General features: G+C 38.0%; 1 protein-coding gene and 1 long non-coding RNA gene across 2 annotated transcripts in view; one reads left to right on the forward strand and one right to left on the reverse strand.

Moving 5' to 3' along the window:
• The window catches only part of LOC103449418 (macrodontain-1-like), an 89,984-nt gene that overhangs the window by 50,864 nt on the left and 15,816 nt on the right, over positions 1-23,304 (forward strand). The gene's annotated exons all lie outside the window — the stretch shown is intronic.
• Positions 18,452-18,859, reverse strand: LOC139190054 (uncharacterized). Its single transcript, XR_011574042.1, has 2 exons — positions 18,667-18,859; positions 18,452-18,614 (listed from the first exon to the last, which is right to left on the reverse strand). It is a non-coding gene; the product is annotated as an uncharacterized lncRNA (long non-coding RNA).

The following is a 23,304-nucleotide window of genomic DNA, read 5'->3' on the forward strand; positions in this document are numbered from 1 at the left end:
CACCCTCTTTACTATGGCTTGGCATTTCTTTTCTTTATGTTTTTCTTAAAATAAAAATAAACTCCTTTTTTTACTCCAACTTAATTTTTATTCACTATAAAAGTAATTTGCATTCCAAGTTAATGTTGCATCTATTTCATTCTCACTCTTCTCTTTTTTGTTGAGACAAACACAAAACTAATGATGAGAATGTATCATCCTCATTGCCTCCTCCTAATCTTAACCGCCTTGTTGTATCTTTTGGTTGCTGCCACTGCGTATGGAGTAGGAGAAGGAGGAGAAGAGCACCATTACCCATCCAAGTACCAGCCTCTGAGGGGTGGGTATTACCCCATTGAAAACTTGAACGACCCACATTTGAGGGAGATCGCGGAGTTCGCCGTCTCCGAGTACGACAAGATTCATGACCAAAAATTGGTGTTCCAAAAGTTGGTTCGAGGAGAGTCTCAAACAATAGCAGGAATCAATTACAAGCTTGTCATTGAGGTTACGGATTCTTCTTCAGTCAATAGCGGCCCCATCAACTATGAGATTATTGTGTTCGAGGATCTTTCGAGGACTACTAAATTGGAGTCCTTTGTTCGAGTCCAAAACTAATGAATGTTTTAAGTTGGGCATGGGGAAACTTTATTTTCTACCTTACTGGAGCAGAGTTGGTTGTAGCAAACCTCAATCTGATCCTCAAAATAAATCCAATCCACCCTATTTGTAAGGTTTCTGGAGTTCCTAAAACCTAAGGCCTGGTCTACAACATTTGAAAGTAGCTCAATTGCAATAATAAAAGTCTTGAGTTTACTACCATTTTTGTTTTCGTTCTGTACTATTTTTGTTCTTGTAGTTTTATTTCGTTATTAATTTGTGGGATATGAATGCACAGATGCAGGAGTTAAATCTATTAAATGATGGTAGGGATCTTGCAAACTATTCAAACAAACAAAGTTTCATTCTAACAATTAAATTGATTAGGGACCAAATGACCCTTATTTTTTTACAAAGGAAAAACAATACTTCTTTCATTGACAAAAATTGACATTCCGAGGACATATTCCAGTTGAATATCAGAGTGCGGAACAAATAAGACTACAAAATAATAGGAATTTTATTGAACAAATTGAGAATGCCGAGACGGCTACAAAAACCCTAGAGACTACATTGTGACTGACTTATATTCTAATGAATAACAAAGCAACCTATTTATAATAAACTAAACTTAATCTCTAACAAAACCTAATTCTAACGGGCTAAGCCCAAAATACCAAACATTAAAATAAACTAAATAATAATATTTTCCAACACCCCCCGTCAAACTCATGGCGGTTCACGACATGGGTTTGCCAAAGTAGATGTGGATGCAAAACTCCAAATTCCAATGCTAGTGCCAATGCCGATGCCGATGCTGATGCCAATACCGATGCCAATTTCCGAACAAACAAACAAAAAATCCAACCAAATTTTTTATTTTTTATTTGCCTTTGCCCGCATGAGCCTAAACCTCAAACAATTTTTTCAAAAACTTTTTCCTCTTTTTTCTCTTGTTTTTTCCTTTTCTTTGCTTTGCTTTTCCTTTCTTTTTTTACATGGGGTGTTCTCCTGATCACGTAAAACAATGCAGCAATTCCATTCCAAATTGCAGACCGAGTTGGTGCGGATACAGTGCGACTGCTGAAGGGTGCAGAAAACGGATAGGGTGCTGATGAGATTGTGCGGTGCATATGCAGGTGGTGTCGATGCTGGTGGGAGATGCAGATTCAACGTGCGTATTCAGACGGCGATAGACAAATGAATATCAAACAAGCAGATTAAATCCCGAAAGATCAAACCTGCTCTGATACCAAGTTGAATATCAGAGTGCGGAACAAATAAGACTACAAAATAATTGGAATTTTATTGAACAAATTGAGAATGCCGAGACGGCTACAAAAACCCTAGAGACTACATTGTGACTGACTTATATTCTAATGAATAACAAAGCAACCTATTTATAATAAACTAAACTTAATCTCTAACAAAACCTAATTCTAACGGGCTAAGCCCAAAATACCAAACATTAAAATAAACTAAATAATAATATTTTCCAACAATTCCTGAAGAATGTGTAAGTCGTTCTCTTTTGTTTGACATAGCACGACTAACATGAACATTTCCTTATGATCTGGTAAATTTTATGGATATGAAAGAAATGACTTCCCTACACTAGTTAATTTGTAGAGGAAAAGAGGCGTGTGAGGTTCCATCATATGGCATGTCTGTACGCATATATGAAGGTGCTAGGAAATTGACATCTCCACACAGTGGCATTTTTGCGCTAGCGCTATAAAGAAACTCTGAAGACCGCGAAAATTTTGAAGACTACAACGCTTAAAAGAAAACAAAGGAAAAGAAAGGAGCAAACCGACCTAGCATTTTTCCTAAGATGCAAAGTAGCAGCGAAGAGCGACAAGAAGCATCCCTGTCGACGATCCACCGTTTGGTCAGACAAAGCCCTTGAAGATGCAAGCAGCCCCTCTCCACTCCAGAAGCCATGCATCTCGTGAGCAAAGCCGTTGGACAAGAAAGTCACAGCAAGCAGTCAATTTGGATGAACAGAGTTAGAGAAGGAAGTCGCATCAATGTTACAACAAAAAGGAGGATACTTCCAGCAAAGAAAGACAAAAGCAACCCCGTCGCAGCCAAATTTAAAATAAAAAATAAAAAATAAAAAAAAACCCCGTCGCAGCCCATGTCTTGTAGTCAAGAAGAAGAGAAATTGTTGACGATAAGAAGATGTTGCTGGTAGCGAAAAAGAAGACTGAGCTAGCGCGCAAAGTGCACCAAAAAATGGTGAAGTTTGTTGTCCGGGTCGCTAGCAGAAAAGAAAACAGCGGTTACACACAAAATGCGTCAGAATTGGTGCAGTTGTTGTCCATATTACCGAAGAATACGAAGTCCGCACAAAAGAGACGTCAACAGGACCCTTCTCATACGAGTTAGCATTGTCCAAGTTAGCATTATACTTGTTGCGATCATCTTAATTCTTTGATTTTACTTGTTGCGATCGTGTCTATCTCCAATTCTCCATCTTCGTCACCCATCAATCCTGAGATTGTTACCTCAAATCCGGCTGTGACAAACCCTAATTTCCACATTTCATCGACTTCAGTCAATTCCATCACCATTCAGAACATCGGCTGCATGGTATCGATCAAGCTTCGTGGGGCTGAGAACTATCTCTCATGGAGCGCTCTCTTTGGTCCAATTTTTAGGCGATATAAGCTCATCGGTATTATCGATTGTAGCGAACCTTGTCCAGCTCCGTTTCTCTGTGATTCGAATGGAAATCGTACTTCAACTCCTAATCCAGCCTACGAATCTTGGTATGAGAAGGACCAGAACATTTTGATATGGCTGAATTCAACGCTATCCGAAGATATTTTGCCATTTACAGTTGGAGTTTCTACATCTCGAGAGTTATGGCGCATTCTTGAACAACGTTTTGCTGCAGGTTCTAATACGCATATTCATCAGCTTCGCTCACAGCTTCAATCTTGTCAGAAAGGTAACATGTCAATTTCAGCATATTTTCAGAAACTCAAGGAGCTTTCAACTGCTCTTGCTAAAGCCGGTGCTCCAGTCAGTGATCGTGATCTCATCACTATTATTCTCAATGGACTGCCTGATGATTTCGAAGCTTTTGTTGATGCTGTCAATCTTTGTATCGACCAAACAAGTGTTGATGAGTTACACGGACTTCTTCTCAGCAAAGAAATATCAATTGCTCGGAAGAAGAAAGTCATTGGTTCTCCTGCTGCTGAACCTTGGGAATTTCAGGGTTCTCATAATTTTAAAGGCAATTTTGGGAATTTCAATCGCAATTTTGGAAGTTTTGGTCGGAATAATGGAAATTTCAATAGATCCCTTAACAATGGTGGGAATCGAGGTAATTCAGGCAACAATCGCAATCAAAACAAGTCTGGCTCTGGTGGTAATCGAAATAACTTAAATCGGAATTTTGGTACCTTTGATCGTGGAAGTTCTTCTGGTGGTTATCATCCGTGTCAACTATGTGGCTCCACTTCCCATCAGGCTATTGATTGTTACGATCGTTTGAATCCTACCGTTCAGGGTAGAGTTCCTATGGATAAGCTTGCAGCTAGGTGTGCTCACAAAATCAACAAGCCATCTCCTTCACTCTGGCTTGCTGATTCCTGAACCACTTCGCATATTACTAATGATCTGACCAATATTCCTATACCAACTGCATACAATGGGGACGAAAAGGTGTATGTAGGAGACAGTCAAGGTTTGTCTATTCATCATACTGGAAACGCTGTTTTACATACTCCATCTGCATCTTTTTAATTGTCTAATGTCCTACACGTGCATGATATGAATCATGGTCTCTTGTCCATATACAAGTTTACTACTGACAATCATTGTGCATTAGAGGAAGTCCACCGGAGTGAACTTTGCCCAACACCCAGTCCAAATATCAAGCTGAGGGTCAGGGAATTCACTCCAACCCATCGGGCTGCCTGGCACCCAGCCCAAGCCAAGCAACAGACCAGCCCATTTTTGACAGACCCAAGAGCCGGCCTATTTGGCTGGCGTGTGGACTGGACTCGCGCTTGGCAACGAGTAGGGGACAAGGGGCAGGCGCTATCAGCCTGTTGTCAACCCACTTGTGTTGCAGCGACGTGGCTTGCTCAGAGCCGTTGGATTTCCAACAGTAACAAAATTTTAAATTTTACTTTTAAACTAGACCGTCCGATCACAAATCAACGGTCCACGTTCCCCCCCCCAAAAAAAAGGCCCAACGGTCAGATTTATGACCGTTGGCCACGTGGCAGATCCTTGGCTCTTGGATTTGAATATTTTCAAATCCAACGGTCTAGATTAATTAACTACATTAAAATTAATTAAAAATTATAAAAAATACATATATTTTTTTTAAATACAGTAAAATTTTAAAAAAGTTATTTTTTTTCTATAAATACCTAACCCTCATCTTCCACCTTACACCACATTTCAATATTTTCTACACTTTCTATACTATCTACATTTCAATATTTTCTACACTGTAAGAGAGAAAAAATGTCTTCATGGAAGCTCATTGAAGATGTTACGTTGTGTGAATGTTGGGTTCACAATACTCATGACCCGATTACGGGTAATGAGATGGATAAGCGAGAAATGTGGAGTAAAATTACGAAGGCGTTTTGCGATGTACATGGAAAAGACGCCAGAACTAGTCAAGGTCTTCAAGGTTGTTGGAAAAAACTCAACACATCCTTTTCTTGTTGGAAAAACGCCTTCTCTCATGCTTCCGGTAACCTGGGTAGCGGGACAAGTTTAGCGGATCAGGTGACAATATTTTTATTTATTTATATGCATTCCACCCGCATCAATATTTTAATTTATTTAATTTCGTATGTAATTTTTATGTTATTTCTTATGTAATTTTTATATGCATTCCACTCGCATCAAAATTTTAATTTATTTAATTTCTTATGTAATTTTTATTTAATTTCTTATGTCATTTTTATGTAATTTATATGCATTCCACCCGTATCAATATTTTAATTTATTTATTTGTGTTACACCCGCATTTTTTAACACTATCTTATTCCACATTTTTATAGACACTACAAGCTCAAGCATTCTACAATTCAAAGAACCAGAACAAATCATTCAACAAATGGGAATGTTGGGAAATTGTCAAAGATTGCCCTAAATACAAAATTGTGGCAACCGGTACAGAAGTTGTCATGCACGGCATGGGTCTACATAGTTCGTCAGAACCAGACACGGCCAAACAAGAAGCCGACACATTTCAAGACACGGAAGGGACGCCTGAACAAGTGCCCGAGACCCAACAGACTCGTCAGTCCCTCTGGCCTCAAGGTAAAAAGGCATCAAAGAAAAAAGGTAGTTCTTCCAAAAATGACTACACTAAATATATGCAGGAACTTGCTCGCCAAGGTGAACTGAACATGGTACGGGAAAAGGCTAGAGATGAGGAAAAAGTTGCTGCTATGGCAGCAATAATAGCAGCTACTGAGGTCCGTGATGCGGCGGCTGAGAGACAGAGAAATAGTTAATCGAGAGAACGAGCTGGTTAGACAAGCATTTCATCGAGAAAATGAAATGCTTAGAGAAGAAAGGATGGCTCAAGCAGATCATGACACTATGAGCAAGTCTCTAGTAGGACTGTCTCTGAATTCAAAATATTTTTGGACATCGGAAAAAAGAGATGTCGTGCGAAGGAGGCGTGCAAGAAATGCGGAAACAAGTCAAGGGGGTTCTAGCTACACAAATCATAGCAACCAAGATCCTAGCACCACATATCCTAGCTCCAGAGACCTTGTAAATTTTTATGTAATTTCTTATTTTTTTTCGAATTTTATTTAATTTCTTGTGTAATTTTTATGTTTTTTCTTTTTTTTTCTTTTGAACTTTATTTAATTTCTTATGTAATTTTTATGTTTTTTCTTTTTTTCTTTTGAACTTTATTTAATTTCTTATGTAATTTTTATGTTATTTCTTATTAATTTTTAAAACTTTATTTATTTTTATTTAATTTATTATGCCATTTTAATGTAATTATTTATTTATTTTTGTACTTTATTTAAACACATGAAATAAGATTACATAAACTCACCAAATAAACTTAAAAAAAAAACACACTACATAGAATTACATAAACTTAAAAAAAAATTCACTTTATTCTTTAACCACAAGCCTCATTTTAATTATCTTCGCCTTCATGCAATCCCCACTGGTGCTCAATCAAGTCATTCTGGCAGGTTCCGTGCCAGTATGGCTCTTGCACATCAGTGTACCACTAAACGATCAATTCATTGTAACGTCCATCACGTTCCAACGACTCATGTTGCACAGGATCTTCGGTCTAGTCATGAGCACAGTAGATACGTGTTCTTGAGTTGTTCATCGGATTTGGCTCATATTCATCGACGGCATCATAATCATATTCATCTTCAACAATCATGTTGTGGAGAATAATACACGTCATCATGATGGATCGACGAGCCTCAACATCAAACATTCTAGTTGCACCTCTGACAATTGCCCAACGAGCTTGCAGGATACCAAAGCAAAGCTCGACATCCTTCCTACACCCTTCTTGACATTTTGCGAAGTGTTTTTCCTTTTCAGTCTGTGGATGTGGCATTGTTTTGACAAACGTTGACCACCTTAGGTAAATGCCATCTGCAAGGTAGAATGATCCCTCATATTGGGTACCATTAACCCAATATGTGCATCTCGGCGATTTTTCTTACAGCAGTTCGTCGAACACTAGGGATTGGGCAAGGACATTTCTGAGCTCCTGGAACACCAAAAAAAGCATGTCAAATTCATGTATCAAATGAAGCCACGGCTTCCAAAATGATGTTTTTGGCTCATTTTCTGTCGCCACAAGCTCCTTGCCACGTACTTGGACAATTTTTCCAAGTCCAATGCATGCAGTTGATGCTTACAATCATGCTAGGGAAGCCTCACATCTCACCCTTCCTCAGAAGCCTTCGCATGTCCCTTGGCGTGGGTGTCCAGAGGTACTCATTGGTGTAGAGGGCTTTAATTGCAGAGCAAAACCGCATCAGGGACTCAAGAACAGTTATTCTTCCCATCCTCACGATCTCATCCACTTAATCTGCAGATGCTCCATATGCAAGCATTTGCAAGGCAGCCGTAATTTTTTGCTCGGGATGAAGACCTAGAACATGAAAAACATCTTCTTTTTGCACAAAGTATGGATCATGGTTGCAAATAGCACTTATGATTTTGTCAAACAAACTTCGTTGCATTCTAAAACGACGTCTAAAAACATGATCAGGGAATATGTTGTTGGGAATAAAATAATCTTCCAAGAGATCTTTACCTCGTCTTTCCCTTTTTCTATCGAGGTTTGCAGCACGTCTGGGTTTGTCTATCTGACCCACGGCTTCCATGACACGGCGGGAATGTAAGGCCCTATGCCTTATATGGTGATCATCCTCATCCTCTTCCATGAAGAAAGCCTCATCTCCACCTCCACCTTCCTCGAGATTGGCCAATTCTGCATATTGTGCCAACAACCTCTTCTGTCGCTCCTGTAACTGTTTATACACTCTCCTTGAAGAAGACATTGTAATAAGAACTCAAGATTTGAAAATGATGAACAAGGATTCTGAGCTAAAAAGAAGGATTGAGCTTGGTGTGAGGATGGATGTAGGGATGTAGGGTTTATATGGACAAAAAAAAAAGGATGAGGTTCTGGACAATGCCATGTGGCACTACGTGATTGGTTGAAAATCTTATCGAAATCTTGGCTAAATTATTGTAAACCGGAAGTGACACGTGGCGCGTTAGGATTGATCGAAAATCTTATCGGAAATCTATCCACAAAATAGTACATTCAGATAATGACACGTGGCATGACGTGATTGGTTGAAAATCTTATCGAAATCTTGGCTAAATTATTGTAAAACGGAAGTGACACATGGCGCGTCGGGATTGGTTGAAAATCTTAGCGGAAATCTATTCACAAAATAATACATTCGGATAATGACACATGGCGTGACGAGATTGGTTAAAAATCCTATCCGAAAATAAAACTAGTTTATTTTTTTATTCTTTTAGAAAAAAATTTAAAATATTTTAAATGGGCTGTGTGCCAGCACATTTTGTAGGGGTGGAGATCATTTGTGCCAACGCATTTTTTTAGGGGTGGAGATGCATTAGCTTATTACTGTTCATTGAAGTCTATTACTGTTCACTGGAGTAGATAAATGGGCTGGGTGCTGGCACAAAGTACTTAGGGGTGGACTTGCTCTTAACTCTTGACTCTGATGGATCCGTTGTAAAGACGTTTTTTCGAGGCCCTACTAAGAATGGCTTCTATCCCATTCAAGGCTCTCCATCTACTGGTTTCTCTCATTCCGTACTTCTTAGTGTCAAAGCTCGTATCTCTTTGTGGCACAGGTGCTTGGGCCATCATTCCACAACCATTCTACATAGAGTCATAGCTAGTAATAAAATTGCAATGCAGGGTACTAGCAATCTTGATTTCTGTAATGCTTGTGCTTTAGGCAAATGCACTAGACTACCTTTTTCAGCCACTGTCATATCATACTTCTAATAGTTTGGAATTAATACACTGTGATGTGTAGGGTCCTACTTCAGTTTCTACAGTCAGTGGATACAGATTGTATGTTCTGTTTGTTGATGAGTTTAGTAAATATAGTTGGATATATCCGTTGAAGAAGAAATTAGATGTGTACTCTACGTTTGTAAACTTTAAGTGTCATGTAGAAAATCTCATTAGAAACAAAATAAAGATTTTACGTTCTGATTCAGGGGGTGAATTTACAAGTAATTTGCTTAACTCATTTCTTCTTGAACATGGTATTTCTCATCAATTTAGTTGCCTACATATACCGAAGCAGAATGGTTGTGCTAAGCATAAGCATAGGCACATTATTGAGACTGCTCGAGTTATGCTTGCTGCCTCTAAAGTTCCTCATCCTTATTGGTTTGAAGCCTTCTCTACTATTATCTATCTTATCAATAGACTTCCCATTTCCAGAAATTAGTGTCTCTTTGGGAAATTCTGTTTAAAAGAGCTCTTGACTACTCCAGGTTGAAAGTGTTTGGTTGCAGTTGCTTTCCTTGGCTTCAACCATATTCAACATCCAAATTAGATGCTAAAAGTAAGTCTTGTGTTTTCCTAGGGTACAACCTTCAACACAAAGGCTATCGATGTCTCGATTACATTTCTGATAGAGTATATATTTCTCGCCATGTTATTTTTGACGAACATACCTTACCTTTCCATACTTCCTTACCAACTGCACCCCATAGCTCTATTCCAAGTTTTCCTTCTTCCTCTTCTTTTGATCTTATATTTCCCTTAACAAAGTCATTTGTTCAGCCCTTTGATAGGTCAACACCTCTTTCTCCTTCTCCTATAGTATCAAGTCCAACTCTTCCCTCTCATATCTCTTCTTTAGTCTCTATATCTTCATATCATCCCCCTTCCATAAACACTCATCCCATGCAAACAAGGGACAAGCTTGGGATCTATAAACCCAAAGCTTCTACAGCAACAAAGCATCTTATCTTTTCCTCAGTTCTTAAGTGTGCCAATTTTGTTCCCAACACATATCTTCAAGCATCTAAGCATGCTCATTGGAGAAAAGCCATACAAGAGGAATTTAATGCATTGCAAAATACTGATACATGGAGTTTAGTTCCTTCATTTCCTTCTCAAAACCTTCTGGGTTGTAAGTGGGTGTTTCACATCAAGAGAAAACCTGATGGCTCAATTGACAGATATAAAGCTCATCTTGTAGCGAAAAGATATCATCAACAAGCTGGTCTTGACTATACAGAAACATTTAGTCCTGTGGAAAAACCAATCACCATTAGGGTGTGTTTGTTTGCCTTCACTAAATGGCATTGAACTGGACTAGACTAAAAGCTAGTGTAGTCCAGTGTTTGTTAGCAGGAGGGACAAGCTTTAATGAGACTAAATAGGATTCACTCTGACTAAAACGCTCGCTAGAGGTTAGCGAGACCCACCGATAGGGAGCAGACTACTAGTCCCTGCTTTGCCCCATATCGGCTTCGCTTCACCCCTCTCCTCTTCGCCCTTCCCATCTACTCTTCTTCCTCGCTTTGCCACTCCCTACTTCGCCGTATTTCCCCTCCCAAAAATCCAATTGGGCTTTGTCGTATTTCTTCTCCCAAAAAAGTTAGAAACTTCGATCAGAGAGAAAAAAAGATAGTGCAATGGAATCACCATGGCTTTGTTGACGAAAGGAGCGTTAGAAATCGAGTACAAGATTTCCGTTCAGTTTGGGCAAACATGGATCTTTAATTGTCGTCAACCATTTCTGTAAGTTTGTCACTTTTAAATTTTATCCCCATTTTTTAATAGCAATTTGCTCCAATATATGATCATCTGGGTATTTATCAGTATCTTGTGTTTGTGTTGTTTATTGTTGATTTTGTTTTATGGGTTTTATTCAATGATGCTTGTTTTATGGATTCTTTTTTTGCGTGCAAAAAACATGTATATCAGATTGTTGTATTTGTTGCAGGCTATCGGATTTAAGGGCAATATGCAAAAATTTTGTACATATTTTTTATGATTCGAAAATTATGAATGCAACAATGCTATGGTTCTTTCATTGTATTTGAAGATTTCAATTACAGCCTATGGTTCTTTCATATTTCTCAATATGGAGACGTGATCTATTCATTTCTGGGAAATTTATTGCAAAGTTTCAATAATTTGATTGGTTTCTGCTACTTTTAATTTTGGTTGAAAAATTGATTGGTTTCTGCTATTTTGGTGTTGGATTTGAAAATTGGATGATGAAAATTTTGTTGGTTGAAATTTTGTTAAAGCAAATAATATGAATATTTTGTTATATATCATGGGTTCTATTTTGTTTTTTTTTTTCTTCTTTTCATTATCCCGCTTCTTAGTCCGATATGGCACCAAACATTTCACTAACTTAGTCTAGTCTAAGCCAGTTCAGATTAGTCATTGAAGTTAGTCCAGTCTGACAACAAAAGCACCATTAGAGTCTTACTTACTCTTGTTGTCAACTACAATTGGTTTCTCAACCAACTAGACATCAGTAATGCCTTTCTCCATGTCCATCTTCAAAAGGAAGTATTCATGGATCAACCACATGGGTTTGTTGATCAAGATAAATCCTCATATGTTTGCATATTACATAAATCCTTATATGGATTAAAACAGGCCCCGCGTGCATGGTATGATCAATTATTTTAGGATCTCAATTCTCTTGGTTTCAAGAATTCTCAATCTAGTACATCCCTGTTTGTTTCTGCACCATCTTTGGTTTTGGTTCTTGTCTATGTTGATGATATTCTAATCACTGGTCCAAATCCATTAGTTTGTTCCAATATAATTCAACAGCTTAATTCTTTGTTTCCCGTGAAGGATTTAGGCCATCTTCATTATTTTTTGGGTCTAAAGGTGAAAAGAACTCTAGATTGTATCTTTTTATCCCAAGGCAAATATGCTTTGGATGTACTTTCCAAAATCAAGATGGAGGGTGCCAAACCTTGTGCTACACCTCTAGGTACAAACAAGCTTGATCATGTTGGTCCTTAATTGGAAAATCCTGCAGAATACAGATCAATTGTTGGATAACTTCAGTATCTTACTTGGACACGACCGCATATTTCTTTTGTAGTAAACTAGATTTGCAAATTCATGCATTGTCTAAGGGAAAGTCATATGCAGGCTGCTAAAAGAGTCCTCAGATCTCTAAAAGGTACTATATGTGACGACCTGTCCCTAATTTTCTTATGTAATTTCTCCCTAAGTATGTGTATTGACAATTATGCCCTTATTGGCAAGTGACGTGGACATATTCAAATCACTTTCATTTTATTTCTTGCTATCACATTTAAATTGTACACGTTGTTACGAGTGTACGTAAATTTTATCAGTGTGAAAACACTATTCCGGGTAAATTTTCGATACTCTTTTCTGTTCAAAATCCAAAACCTTATCCCTAGCTTTTTCTTACCCCATCACGTGCACCCTCCTCCATTATTTCACACTCTCACCAATCCCATCCACTCCATTTTTGAAGCAACCAATCAAAAAAAACAAAAGAAAATAATTCTCTCTCTCTTCATTCTCTCTCTTTATCTCTCGTATACTCTCTTTCTCTGCAAAACCCTCAAACGAGCTGCAAAGCTCACAGATCAAACCCAAAAACCACACAATTGTACTCCTCTCATCTTCACGATCACAACCATGTTCTTGAAACCTGGTTTAGACGAGTTTTGACTCGTTAACTCGGAAGGTCAGAACTCAGGCACACTGAGTTCGACGTGTTTTCAAATGAGTTAGGATGATTTGAAGCTTGGGAAGGCTTCTACACGACTTTTTAAGGGTCCTAGGCTTGTTTTGGAAAAAGGTTGACGTGAAACGACCAAGTTTCGAAGAGTTCACTTTTGGCCGGAACTTTCGAGGCTTTTTCCGGCAACCTTCATCCACTTTTTGGACTCCAAACAGGTATAACGCGATTCTTCACTTCACTAGCTTCAGATCCATATAAAGTAAGTCGAAAATGGTTGAGAAATGAATGAGAATAGTGAGTTTGAAAATTTTCCAAACATCCGGCGAAGCTGAATTGCAGACGGCGGCGATGGCTAGGCTCGTTAGAGAAGGAGACGAAATATTCCGTCAAAGTGACGGAATATTCTGACCGCATCAGGTAATGCCGTTAACTTCTGTTAACATTTAATAGAATATTCCTGACGGACGTCAGGCACTAGCCTGCGCGTGGGGGCGCGTCTGGCCGTGCCATTGCAGGCATGTGAGCCATCCAAAAATTATTCTAAAAATTTGGGGATGTTCGTGACGTCGAGTAGGTCACGATGGTGTATTTAAACCCTAAGTTTGAGCAAACTATGAGGATTTTATTTAGGTTTCCGTATATGTGCTTCAATTAATTTTATTTTAGTTATTTCACATATAGGGGAAACGTATCCCGAGGACGTTCAAGGCCAAGCTAGGCTCGGGGGCTACGACCCAGCGACGTACTTGTGAGTGGGCAGTTTTTTTTTATACCTATATATATTTATAGTTTCCATAAATGCGTATGTACTTCACTTTTACGCTTATTTTGCCAAGTATCATTCTTGTGATAATAATTGTGATAAATGCTGCTATATGGTTGAGATATTACTGTCATGGCATTCATACATATTTGTACATGCTCATCTTGCTGCACCTCAGTGCTAGTACTCGCCCCAGGGCCAGGACCAGTCTTGTCGGGTAGATTGCATTAGGTAATCCAACTTGTATGTGACTGTGCTTCAGCACCATCCTTCATGTGATTGTAGTACTAGAGCATATTGATTACACCCAGTTCTGTTTGTGTCAGAAATTATTTGTTCGAACTCGTGTGTCAGCCTAGATGGATGAGCACTTAGCTATACTTGATTATCACATGATTATATTATTGTGGCATTTGATACATCATGACTTGGCATATTTCTGGTTATAATATTATTGTTGTTGATATATTGTTTACATACGTACTTAGTATTTTAAAGAAACTATACTTATTTTACGGCGATGGGTTAGTATATTCGAAAATAATGGATTTCGTATAAGCATTGTTTTACTGACTCACTCAACTTTGTTTTTCGCCCTCCAAGACCTAGATAGTTGTACTCTTTGTGGCATTCGAGGAATCTCGGCAGTTCTGACATTTTCTTTTGTTTAGACGTACGAATTTATCACTGTTGTGTAATAAGTGTACTTACTTAATTTGACTACTCTTCTATAGTCTCACTGTCTATATCGCTCTGAATAATTGTAGTGGGTTCTTCCCACGATTGCGCACTCTTTCACTAATTAGTATATCTAGTTCTAATTAGTTTTAATTTTATTCACTTTCTACATCACTTACCCTTATGGTTACATCACCTCACGGTAATGGTCAGCATGCTTCGATATTTCCAGGTCGGGGTGTGTCACTGTATCTCATGGTTTATTGATTGCTAAAGGTCCTCTCCACTTACATGCATACTTTGATGTTCATTGGACATGATGTCCATTTGATAGACGTTCAACTAGTGGATACAATGTTTTCTTTGGTCCTACTCTTATCAGTTGGAGTGCAAAAAAGCAATGTACTTTAGCTCGTTCCTCTACTGAAGCGGAGTATAGATCATTGGCGCTTGCAGCTATAGAACTCACTTGGATTTGTAAAATCTTCAAAGATATTGGCTTTCGACTTCCAACCATGCCAACCATCTGGTGTGACAATATTTCTGCAATTTCCTTAGCCTCTAATCCTGTATTTCATGCTCGTACAAAGCACGTAGAGATTGATTATCATTATATTCGAGAACTTGTTCTTAGGAAGGCAATTCATGTCCAGTATGTTTGCAATGAAGATCAACTTGCCAACATTCACACCAAGTCTCTCTCTAAAACCCGGTTTCTTTATCTTCAATCCAAGCTTTCTCTATGTGCTCCTTCACTCAACTTGAAGAGGTGTTAAAAGCAAGATAAATCAATCAAGGATCCAAGTTAGCATTGTCCAAGTCATCAGTCTAGTCATCATCCTAATCAAGATTGTTAGTTTGGATATTTGTTGTAAAACAGTTTTGGTTAGCTGTATATTTTTTAGAGAGAGAGAGAATTGTATAGAACTATTAATACCCAAAGTGTAATTATTTTTAGCAATAATGTGAAAATCTATTTCTCTCTATTTCTGGCATCTAAATAAAACCAAGATGCTGTTGTATCAAGATTCTCGGGAGAAATTTTTCCACGTTCCGGGCTTATTAGCTGACTTAGAGTTCCACCAACTCTGACTTGACACCTATACACATTTCAACACAACCCACTGTTAAAATAAAATTAAATAAAAAATATAAATAAAAAAATAAAAATAAAAACATATTAGGGTTTGGACCCCCCTAGTCTCTCTTTCCTATCTCCCTTCTTCGTAAAGCTGAAAGGCACAACACCGGCTAGCCTTCTCTCTTCCTCTCCCTTTGCCGTCTCCATGCACACCGGCAACCAAACAATCTCCAACCAAAACATCCAGGATTTTTGCATTTACATTATTCAAAATTATGCCATCTCTTTTAAAATCATATTTCAGTTGGGAAAGACTAGGGCTGGAAAAAAATCCCAAAAATTCCAAACCAAACCGAAAAAATGCCGATCCCAAACCAAAATTCCCGAAATTTTCGGTATGTAATCCCAAACCAAACCGAAATTTTCGGTATGAGATTTGGTTTTGCATCTCTATATTTTCGGTATTCCCATATCGAACCGAAAATAAATATTATATATATTATTTTTTAATTATAAGAGAATTATTCCACTGGACTTGGTAGGATTGTGCCAAACTTGATATCAAGGAAGCATAAGAATAGTGCAGCTACAAGTAAAGCTACCAATTCTTTTTGTTACTTGAGTCCTTGACTACTATGAAATTTTATGAGAATCGGATTTCCATATTTTTGTTTTGGCTATAGAATCTTAGATGCATGGTCTTGCTTTAATGTTTGATAGCAAATCAAATTTTGTAATTCTGTTTTTGTTTCTCATACCATATGACTCTTTAATTGTAAACTACTGGATGGCTACATATGTGTACATGTGAAATGTATACTTTCACAACAGTAAACACAAAAGAAAGTAAGCAAGGAAGTGCTAGACTATGATGAACTGTCATTCTGTAGGATTTTTTATAGACACCATGAGTAGAATCATAGATCAGATTATTAAAGTATCACATTTTATGCTGTACTCAAGGTCAGGGAGAGATACCATGCTATAAACTAGGACTAGACAGCAGTTGGAAATGGTATTCCCAATTTTGATTTATGTTATATATTTTGAATTCTTTTTCTTACAACCATATATTTGATTTCTGTTATATATTCCCGGTTTGTAACTAATTTTTTTGATTTTGGATTTGTTACTTAATTTATTTTTATTGTATGCATTTGTAGTAGAAATTGAATAGGCAGATGCTATTGTGCACAGATTGACAGATTGGTTATATACTTTATACTTATATGTTCAACAGGTTAGCAGCCCAAAAGTATAATATGTCAAATTTTCAATATAGAAGGTTGAATTTTAGCCTGAATGCATAATATGTCAAATTTTAGTCCAAAAGCCCAAAACCATTTCGGGATTCCCGAAAATTGGGATTCCCGAAAATTTGGTTTGGGATCGGTATTGAAATTGGGATTCTCGAAAATTTCGGTTTGGGAATCGGGACAAGAGTTTCGGTATGGGATCCCATACCGAACCACCCCTAGGAAAGACTATAAAAGATAAAGATGGTATCAAATTCATATTTACAGTTGGACGATAAAGACTGGAGTTTCGAATGAGTGTTCATAATGGTGGGCATGATATGGTTGTTGGGTGGGGGGCATCAACATCAAATGGGTGATCTTGGCGGTGGCAGTACCAGAAGTTCGGATGCAGGTGGTGGTGACACTTTTGTCGGAGATTGCTGGTTGCTAGTGTGCATAGAGACGGCGAAGGAGAGGGAATAGAGAAGGTCGATGTTGTATTGATGAAATAACAAAACTTGGTTGTTGAATTTTCAGCAGTCACTCTTGATTTCATCTAATCAGATTTGAACACATGTCTAGTTTGTATTTACAATTTTAATTATTTGGACACGTGTTCAAATCTAATTAGATAAAAGTATGAGTGACTGCTAAATTTTCAACTATCAAATATTATTCTTGGTGAAAAGGTCTTTTCCGAAGAAGGGAGAGAGAAAGAAGAGACTAGTGGGGCCCAAACCCCAATAAGTTTTATTTTTTAATTCTTAAATAGTGTGTTTGTGTAAAAAAGTGTGTACAAGTGTCAAGTAATGGTTGGTAGAACTCCATGTCAACTAATGAGCCCGAATTATGGAAAATTTTCTCGATTCTCAAATGTTGTGGCTGCCAGAAATAAAAATTGCTGATACAAATAATAATTAGAGAAACTCTAATCGTTCAAATACTATGTTCCATGTTCAAGTTTCTCTAACTATGAAAGTCAAATCCTCCAAAATAGCCGTTGGAAAGTTCTAAGTGGAGGAAAAGCAATGCAAACTTAAGAAATAAAAATAGAAAATTAGATTTTAATTCTTAATAAATTTTAGAAAATGTCTTATAACAAAATTAAAAAATAATTTTAGTTCCTACACTCTATTTGACACACCCCGTCCCGAAGGAGGGCATGCTGGCCGTCACGTGAGAGTGACGTAACCATTTGCACAGTACGGAAGCTTTGAGATACAATTTATAAGTTGATACACCCGAAGGTGAGTCCTAATCTTGTCCAATCTGTCAGAACACCGTCAAATTCCTCGTAATCACCACACCTTTGTGATTCCTGAACCTGGAGGGGCGCAAAACCAAAATTGAGTGGGTCAGTAAAACCATTCTTTTCCAAATCCAAACATTTCTCAAAACGTTGTAACCCCTCTCCGTAAAACCCGTATACTTTCCCAGAAATGTAAAATATAAATATACATATATATTCTCAAGACTTCAAGTCATTAACTCAACATTTTCATCATAATTATGCCATGCCACATCATCTCAACATTTCTCATAATAATTATGCCATGCCACATCATCTCAACAATAATAAGGTATGAATGCATCAACATAAATCATATCAGGTGCAATAAAGTAATCAACCGGAGGCCCTCTATTAGCCCGGTTGAACCTAGAGCTCAAAATCTATCACTCTCACACTCTGCCGGAGTCACTCCGCGTGACCTGTACGGCCTTCTGCACACAAGTTACGCTCTAGTGCTTTCTCATCAATCATCTGTGCACATAATCTAAGGTCACCCACCAGTCGGAATCTCACTAACACTCTCGCGACTGGCCTGTCGTACCCACTCCGCGTGGACTGTACGACTAGCATCTACTTGGATCCAAGACGAGCGTGCGATGCGGTGAATACTATAAGCACTAAACTATGGTGCAGGATTTGAGCTCAATATACATCAACATCATCATAACAGAAATAAATACTCACATGTGCGTCCACCGCACCATTTCATACATATGCATCATAAATCAATTCTTACCTGTGCGTCCACCGCACCAATTCATACATATGCATCATATATTAATTCTTACCTGTGCGTCCACCGCACCAATTCATACATATGCATCATATATTAATTCATGCATGGCATTTCAACTCACATTTCTATATACTTTTCATATCAATTCTATGCATGGTATTTCACTTCCCGTTTTTCCACATAACTCATATGCATTTCATTTTAAACATATTTTCATTTCAATTCAATTTCTGGGAAACGTCAAGTATATATATATACGGAAAACAAAACTGCCCACTCACAGATACATCGACGTCTCGTAGGTCCCTGAGCATCCCTTGGCCATGCCCAACGTCCGTATAATCCTCGCCTATACGAGAAGTAACCAAATTAACATTATTTAACGCATAATCCCACTCTTAGCTAATAACTCCTCATATATTGCTCAAATTTGGTATATGAATATACCACTGCGACCTACACAACCTCAGGATCATCCCCATATTTTTAAAATAATTTTTGGAGGTCTCACGCGCCCCCACGCGCCTGACGTGGCACGGACCTACGCGCCCCCACACGCGGCCACGTGCAACGCATGCTGACGGCGTCAGTTAACGCCGTCTGGAATATTCCGTTAAAACTCCGGAATATTCCGTTAAACTTAACCGGATACCGTTACTGCCGTTAGGATATTCCGTTAAAATTAACGGAATATTCCAGTTTCTTCTCCGACGGTTCTTCGCCGGACTTCGGTTGCCGGAAACTGGGTAATTTTTCAAATCCACTATTCTCCTTCGTTTTTCAACCATTTTTCATGTAATTTATACCAAATTGAAGCCCTAAACACCTACTATCACGTTGGACTAGTTTTAGGGCCTAAAAACTACGAGATCAAACTTTTCAAAAATTCAAGAATTCGGCCAAACTTACAACTCGTGATCCTGACGTCCAATTCATGCCAACGAAGCACTCCGAGCTTCCTTGGGACTTCCTTAAGCTCACTGTGAGCTTGGTTTCACCTAAAACAAAGTCAATTCGAAGATCATGAACAGTGCTCTTCACGGGAACTTTGAAACTAGGGTTTTTCCGAAGTAAAACTTACCTGAAATGGGTACCATCGTGCTCGTGAAGTCTTCAGGGTTCCATTGGTGGTCTTAGATCCGGCGTTGGTATTAGTTTTAGGTGGTTTTGGTGGTTGCCCGTGTGTTCGAGAGGGTGAGAGAGAGAGAGAGAGTGAAGTCTGAGGAAGAGAGAGAGTGAACTGAGAGAGAGAGACAGGGTACGTGAAAGAGGGAGAGAATTGAGGGGTGTGGGATCCTACCCAATCCCCAACTACAAAATTCTAACATAAAATTTAAGTCTAAGTCTCCACTTTACTTACCAAATTTTAGGAGCTTAGGTATAATGAACGTAAAAATTATACCTTAGTCACGTATTAGGGGCATTTTCATAATTTCACGTCCTCGGAATTAAAAATTCCGGGACGGGCTGTGACAATCTCCCCTCCTTATAGAATTTCGTCCCCGAAATTCCAGCATCCAACTAAATCATTTATACTCATACAATAGCCTCGGGTAAATCTCTCTCATCCGATTCTCTTTCTCCAACATAATTTTCTACTGAATGATTTTCTTCACAAAACTTTTACCACTTACTCTGTCTTAATTCTCAAGACTTTCTTTTTCCAATCCAAAGTCGTCCATAGCTCCTCACTAATTAGATCCAGCTTAATTCTCAATAGTTGCACCAGAATCTCATGTGACGAATTTGCCACCTAGTGACAACGTATCGAACCCAAACTACATTAAGTACCTTAGCCAACTCTGAAGACATCACCACTTGTATGCAACTTTATTGATTCCTTTAGTGATCAAAAATGGTCTGATGTGTCTAAATCTTATCGTGTCTCCTTTCCAATTCTCGCCATTTCTGTTCGTGGTGAATTTTCCAAAATATCGAATCATGAAACACATCATGCACTTACAACAACTCTGGAAGCCATTTAAATCTGTATTCAACTTCATCAACCTTTCGATGATCACATAAACTTCGGTTCACTTAGGATTTAACTTGCCTTCCTTTCCAACCCGAGTTATACTTTTCTATGGTGAACACTTCGAAAATATAAAACCATCTGTCTTATACACTTGATTAGTGGCATATCCCTCTGTTAATCTCTTTTGTCATTCCTGGTTACTTTCAGGTTAACTTAATCACCTGAATACTTTGAGGAGACTCATCCATAGTCTCAGGGCCTACTAAAACTCTTTCGTGATCGAATCTTTCTCTAATCAGAAGCATTTCATTCACACGACACGCTTCAAGGACCCTATGGCGTTATTTCGGAAACTGCGCAACCAACATACTTAAGAAACTTAGCAGTTCCGTGAACCAATTCTTCTTTCTATAAAACAAATAAGTACCGTTACTCAACCCTGGAGTAAATGTACTAACTTGGTACATTGACCAACTATCGCTTCAAATTCAATCATAACCATCCTATGTATCATGAAACTTGTACACATAATCCAAAGTAATATTTTTCCATTTCCACTGCGAAACAGAAAATAACCGTCTCAATCCAAAGGTTTACTTCTTTCTACTTCAATCTGTTGACCAATAAAAACGTCAAATGGTATACTAGATCTCATTACTTTTGGAATATTGCAGAAGTTGTACAGTGTACTTCGTCCAAAATTGCTTACTTTAAATCCTTAGCATTATGCACATACCATTTGATTCACGAATCATGTACTCATTCTTTTTCCCTTCTTTCTCTGCCTTGGTTAATTCTTAAATTTCCTCGTCAAACATTTAAATTTCGAGTACGACCTTACCAAACAGGCCTAACTTGAAAATTAACAAGTATAACTTCTTCTCGATCTTTCACTCTTAACTTTTCTTCCGTTGGTTTTCAATCCACAAGATGATACTCTTGGCAACGTGCCAGACATTAATCTTACTGCAATCTTTTCACCAAGTGTATCAGCTACAACAATTCACGATCACCCTGATCGTACAATCATAATCACTAAGTAATTCAATCCACCTTCGTTGCCTCATATCAAAATCCTTCCGAGTAATGGATATTGAAGACTCTTTTGATTTGTAAAATCTTGCATTCTTATCAACATATAATGCCTTCATAACTTCACAGCAAGAATGGTAATCATGACTTCCAAGTCACCAGTAGGGTAATTCATCTCATGAGATTCCATTTATCGTGAAACGTATGCAATCACCCTAACATTTGCATCAACATGCCTCCAATACCATTCAAGAAACATCACTAAAAATTTATGATTACCACTATTCTCTGGGATTACTAAAATACGTGCATGAATGAGGAAATACTTCAGTTGTTGAATCCTTCACTCACAGTTTCCTTCCCACTCATACATAACCTCCTTTCTCAACAGTCTTGTCAATGACAAAGCAATGACTAAAAATTCTTTCACAACCATCCAAGATAGCCTGGTAAGTTAAGAATTTCCGAATCTCAATTATGGCTTGTGGTTGTTCCAATTTCTCAATTCTGCTTCCTTTTAAGAATTCATTTGAATACCTTAAGCAGATATAACCAATTTCAGAATGCCACTTGATTCATCCAACATTCACATTTGCTAAACTTAGCATACAATCGACATTCTTCCAATCTTTGTTCCACCGACTTAATACGTTTACATGCTCTGCTCTGGCTCAGAATATGCCAGAATATCTTCAACGAAAATGATATCAATTATCAAAGTATTATTGGAATACTTCATCCATCAACTCATAAAACCGCATGAGTATCCACATAGCATCACCAAACTTCATAAGGACCATAACAAGTCCAGAAAACCATCTTATGATCAACGTCACTTATAATATTCAATTGGTAGTAACCAGATCTCAATTCAATCTTTGAATCTTCGCAATTACTTCTGAGCTGGTTAAATAAACATCAGTACATCACCATGGATAACGGTTCTCGATCGTTACCAATTCCATTGTCTATAATCAATGAACAATCTCTAAGTCCGTTTTCTTTCTCACCAACAAACTGGTGCTCCTCAAAAGTGTTGTACTAGGTTGAATAAAACTTTTATCAATCAATTCTTTCAATTGAATTTCCAATTCCCTTAACTCATCATGAACCAATCTTTAACATAAATTTATACCTGGCAACAATTCAATAGTGAACCTCATATCTCTGCCTGAAGGCAATCCAGGTATACTTTCAGGGAAGACATCAAGAAAAGTCTAACCCTTTCGACATTATTCACACTACTCCAAACAACATCATTTAGCACCACCTGAACTAAGTATTTTTGGGCAGCCTTTCAAAACAGTCTCTTTGCTTTCACAGCATAAATAATGGCTGAACTCACTTCACGTTGCATGCCCGCTCATTAAGGTAACCTCTGATCATCCAGATCGATGGAAAGTGACTGGTTTCCCGTAACAATCCATCTAGTCACAATTATAACCAACCAATCTAATGGAAATAATTTAACCGACACAATACATATTCTAATATTATTAAGCATTCTAAACAAGTACAATACTAACATAAAATAATCTACCGGGTTGCTTGCTTAACGAATCCACGAATGAGTTATTAATATTACGGTCTGCAGCCCGCAATACTGATAAATCATCGTTGTCTCGATAAGTAGGCAACCACTCTCAAAGATATAACATTACTATTTTGCCACTCAATGCAAAA

Source organism: Malus domestica, chromosome 12 (genome assembly GCF_042453785.1).
Source record: "Malus domestica chromosome 12, GDT2T_hap1".
Classification (NCBI taxonomy): domain Eukaryota; kingdom Viridiplantae; phylum Streptophyta; class Magnoliopsida; order Rosales; family Rosaceae; genus Malus; species Malus domestica.